The sequence below is a fragment of the Pundamilia nyererei genome, unplaced genomic scaffold (assembly GCF_000239375.1).
Source record: "Pundamilia nyererei isolate P.nyererei 1_Seehausen unplaced genomic scaffold, PunNye1.0 scaffold00125, whole genome shotgun sequence".
Classification (NCBI taxonomy): domain Eukaryota; kingdom Metazoa; phylum Chordata; class Actinopteri; order Cichliformes; family Cichlidae; genus Pundamilia; species Pundamilia nyererei.
In genome coordinates this window covers 645,845-651,047 of record NW_005187526.1, presented here as the reverse complement: position 1 = coordinate 651,047, position 5,203 = coordinate 645,845, and the positions used below count along the sequence as shown (strand labels likewise).

The following is a 5,203-nucleotide window of genomic DNA, read 5'->3' as shown; positions in this document are numbered from 1 at the left end:
AATTATTTCTTAAAAAAAAAAAAAAAAAAAGAAAACGATTGACTCTGCCAGGTCTAGCGATGGTTTGACTAGACCTTGATCATAAACAAAAATTTGTTGAAAAAAAAAATAGCAAAATAGAGAAAATTGAGATAATTAAATTTGAATGCATTCCTCTGTTTTATGTCATTTTACTGTGTCAGTGCTCAGAATATCCACCCACTTTAGGAAGGTGGCAGCTGGGCATCTTGAAAGGTGATTTGTATCGTAAACTACTGGCTGTAATAAACTCAATAAATAATTTGGGCTCTCTGTTTAGTAAATTACTGCAGTTGTCAACAGCTACAGGTCATACATAATTATTTGCTGTCAAGAGTTGATTTAATGTATTGGTTCTATTTTAAAGCACAGCCAGCTTTCCTCCACCAGGTGTCGCTCTCAGGCAGCAGTTTCCAGATTACACACTTTTCTGTGAACTATGTCATCATACATTTGATCTCATGCTTGTTTCGCTAAAAAAAAGGGCCTGCTGGACTACATGCAGAAAAATTGACTATTAAATAAAAGGACAAACAGTGTGTTGAATTGATTAGTATCCAGACTGATTGGATCCTGTTTTGTTCCATAGAAACTTTCCTGGAATAAAAAAATGTTTCACTTTTAAGATTCTGATAATACTGATTTAAAAAAAAAAAATATTAAATTAACATTGAAGGTTGATAGTGGGGCAGGCTTGAGGAAGTGTCTCATCAGCTCTTAACAATTGAGTTTAAAGCAAACAGTTGTACTCTTATTTGTTTTGTAATGTGTGGAAGCCAATTGCTGTGTATTTTGTTGCCCTTGAAAGGTCAGCTTAATGAAGCATCAGCAAATGGAAAAACGCTGTAAAAACACAAAACAGAAGTGTGTTTGGGGGGACGTCAATGTGACTGAACCAAAACGGGAAGCATTGCACTGAAGCGGAGAACACTTGTGAAAGAGGAAAAAGTCCACAGCAATGTGTGCTGTAATCGCATGATTTATATTATACTCTAGTACATGTTTGCTATGAGCCGTTCACTTTTGGCTTGTCACTTTTGTTTTTTCTATTTGGTGGTGTTTCCTTTAAATGCAGTGCATTTGACCTTTCAGGGACACCATAGGTATTCTGATGAAGAGTGCCCTGAGTGGGTATGTGTGCTGTTATCTGTTTATTGTATCCTGTCTTGAAGTTTCAACAGTTCTTCTTACCTCACAATCTGTGTTCATGTTCCTACACTACAAATTAGTGAACTGTTAAAATTATTAATAGTAGTATCCCATCTTCTGTCTTACTCATTGACACTTTCCAACCACAGCAGAGGGTTTTTGTATGATTTCGTATATACGAAGTTGAGGCAGCAGTAAGAAAAGAGTTCCTGTTTCTTCGAATGTCTACAAAACATTTTATCAATCCAATGTTCCATTTTTGTGCACTTTTGGATGTAGTTGTGAGTCAAATGCTTATTTTTCCTAAAATTTTGGAACAGTGCTTTAATCTCACCTCCTCACACATTCCTTTTTACCTAGAATCTGTGTTTTTATCAGGACCATGGTGATTACTGCCTGATTGCTCTAGTGGACTAAAATATCTTTTATACATAACCCCAGCTTCTGGCTTTATAGATGCTCTAGGTTCTTTCTGCATCTCCCCTCACACTTGCCTGATTTAGTCCTTGCTTTAAGCTGTGGGACATATTTCAAAACCCAATCCAGTACATGGGTGACCCAAAACAATGTTCCACTGGGATTTCATAGGATTATCCAGCTTTGCTGCTTATGGTGTGTGTTCATATCAGTTTATGGTTCACAGAGGAAGGATTTTCATTAAATACATTTCATCCTCACTGAGAGATACATGTAAATCACCATTGGTGCTATATGTGCCTTCAGTTCTCAGAGGGATCTTTGTGTTAACTATGGTTGTGGTTTTCTTTTGGGGTATAAGGATGAAGTTCTTGTGTAGCCTGATTAGTCCTGTGTAGGCAGCTATACAATGTACAGCATAAACAGGGACTTTGTGCTTACACTGACCTGCATCTATTGATTTAAAAGCCTCCAGCTTACCCTAGATTCCAGCTGCCACATGATTTTCAGTCTTATTCAGACTTTTTGGCAAACTGTCCTATTAATTATCTATAATTGTCTATAAGGAATCCTAGCTTCAAATATAGACATTTTTTTCCTTTTTGGTTTGTTTTAATATGGCGTTGAGGGTGAAAGTTAATTTAATAATCAGAAGTGTAAAATTGTTATCCACTCACTTGTCACTTCGTCTTGTGTGTGCACCTATGATGTACAGTGTAATCCTCTCTTGCATGGATTAGGTTTGTATGTTTACGGCTGACCTGTCTGCAAGATCTTTCATGTGCTGTAAGAAACCTGTTCTGGTATAATAATAATAATAATAATAATAATAATAATAATAATTTAAGAGTAGCAGTGGCCAATTTCCATGTTAAACAATAAGTAAGTAAACCATGGTAATAGAAACCAATTAGTCCTATGCAGTCAAGTTCAGTTGTCCAATAACTGTATACAAGATTTTCTGGTCCTGTGGACCCGCTTTCCTCTAAATCTCGCGATATGATTTGAATTTCTGAGCCAGAACGAGAACTGTGAACAACAGAGCGAGCTCTGTAGGAGCTGTTGTCGTTCGAAACGGAAAGGATAGGTGGGACCGAAGACAGAGGAAAAATAAGTTGGCAAGTAACTGACGGCACTGCAGTGAGACCAGGGATTAAAGAACTGAAACGTTTTCTGAAAAAGAGAGCGTTTCTTCTTTCCTGCTGTCTCCGGAACAAGTGTCACTAGCAACAGACGGTACGTTCTCATCGTTTCTAGCTAACCTGGCTAACTGGTAGCCAATTGCTACCGCTCGCTGTGTTTTGTACTTAGTTAGCTGACTTGCTTTCTGGTAACCGTCAGCTAGACAAGCTATAGAAAATTTCTTGTGGCTCTTAGCTTTGTTTTGTTAACATCACGTGCCCCGCTTTACGTTTGGACACGTGTAAGATATGGTGATAATTGTAAGAATAACGTAAACTGTCCTTAAACACAGTGCATAATGCAGCTAACCGAGCTGTGAATCTGATGTCATTGAGAAGTTTAGTACGTTACACCGACTCGTGGTATTATCACTGCGTTTTTGTTTTTTGTTTACTCAAAATAGCTACCAAGAACTATACGATTGCAATACTTTCTGTTTAGCCCATTAAAGGCGTTGGACTTCCTTTAATCGACGTCAGGTACGAAGATAAAAATCGTGGTTTCAGAATTTTCTAAGGTTTTGTCCGTCACAGAGAGAGTTTACTAAAATGTAAACCACAGATCTGTGTCAGAGATAAATTTCAGCTCTTAGGCACTGACAGCTAAACATACTACTTTACGGAGGCTGTGAATTAGTAAGCGATTAAAGCACTTTTCAGTAGTAGTAGCAGAAAGAGAAAATAACTGTCGTTAGGTAAACCTTGGTAGCATCAAACTAAATCTTATAAGTTGGTATGTTGGGCTCTCACATATACAAGTAAAATAAAAACATTTTTGGCTCATTTACTTTTCCTAGTCCTTAGCATTTCTTAATTTGCTATTCCAATTTATTTAATATGCCACCGTGAGCTATGATGTTGTAGTAAATGTATTCATTGTATGTACAAAAAATTTAATCTCCCACTTCCCCCAACTGTTATCCGTTTTGATAGTTAACATAACATGATTTGCTTAATGCATTGCACTTGCTCAGTCACTGCTGATTTGGACTGGTGACACTATACAAAAAGTATGAGGGATTATTGAGAGAAACACCTAGGAGCCATCCAAAACTTATTTTACTCCACAGCACGATTTTGTTATGTTTTATGACACCTATGTGTGCTTTGAAATATATTCATGTTTGGAACAGCTTCATTGATTTAGTACAAAATGAAAGAAAAGGTCATTCTTCTTCTGTTCCCCGTTTCATCAGTTCGGTTCTGTGTTTGAGGGGAAAAAACAAACAGTGATAATTGCAAAACGTGTTACTGTGTCAATTTAAGTGTAATAAAATCTTTCTGCCAATTGGCTAAACTGTCTAAACTTGAAGATGGAAAGATGTTAAACCAAGAATTCTCGAAGTCAAACTGAAAAATCTGCAACTTGAAGTTGATGACAGTTGTTCAGATGCTAGGAGCTCACCCACTCATAGCATTACAGCTGTCGCCACAAAGTAAACAAACTATGGGGGAAAAACAGTAGTCAAATCAGAAGAATTAGAGATAAAGTTGAACATGTACACCTTGAGAGTTGCATAATATCTCTAAATTTAAAAAAAAAAAAGTTGTAACAGATGTTTCAAAGTGTTCCCAAAAAAGTACATCTTCAAATTTCATTAGTACTTCTTGATCTAGGATAGCTCTGATCACATTATTGATAGTGGAAGTTGCTCTGTTGAGAAGTGAATCATTTTTGTTTTATGACGGCTTCACTGCCCACTGTCGCCTACTGTTGGTATCATATTGTTGGCATACCTGCCAGATAAATGACTCCAAAGATAATCAAACTGTGAAAAGTAGAGCTTGTATCAAGAACTAGGTCCTTTAAATTGGATGCCCTTGTGGTTCTGGTTTGTGTGTGTTGTGTTAATCATTTAGCACACGTTTTGCATTATCCATCTTATCTGGGATGCTTCTTTGATATAATTTGCAGAGATCAAGCATCTTGTTTTTCATCATTGATTTATGCTTGTTTACTCCTTTGGTTACATCATTTTATGTTATATTTCATATATAAAGAAATATAAATATATATTTATATTTCTGCCTCTTCTATCTTTTCTGTTTTTGTTACATTAATTTTTAATCAGACATTTGAGTGGTGCATTTAGAGAATCACAAATTACTTCTATTGTTAAATGAAAATTTAATATAATTTCAAAATATACATAGAAAATTGTCTTTGCTTTGTCGCTCAATGGGAAAGCTTTCTACTGGAAAGTCCTCCAGATGAGATCATTTTGAGGTTAATACTTTTATTGTGCTTAATAAGCACTAGAGTCTGCTCTCTGGAGTCATCAGTGTTTGGGTGTGAGAGGCCACTATGAACTTGGCAGCATGTTGCCTAGACCTGTGTGTTCTTCCAAAGAAAGGTCATTAGCCCACCATGATGATCTGGACCTTTATTTTCTGTGTGTATATGTCAGGACCCCATGACCCCCACAATCCCCCCCCCC

At 36.7% G+C, this 5,203-nt stretch overlaps 1 protein-coding gene across 1 annotated transcript in view; it reads left to right on the top strand.

The window, feature by feature from the left end:
* Nucleotides 1–2,606: 2,606 nt before the first annotated feature.
* The window catches only part of LOC102197607 (E3 ubiquitin-protein ligase RNF19A), a 31,090-nt gene continuing 28,493 nt past the window's right edge, over nucleotides 2,607–5,203 (top strand). The window contains exon 1 of the mRNA XM_005742925.1: nucleotides 2,607–2,820. The gene's annotated coding sequence lies outside the window, so the exon portion shown is untranslated. The remainder of the gene's footprint in view (nucleotides 2,821–5,203) is intronic.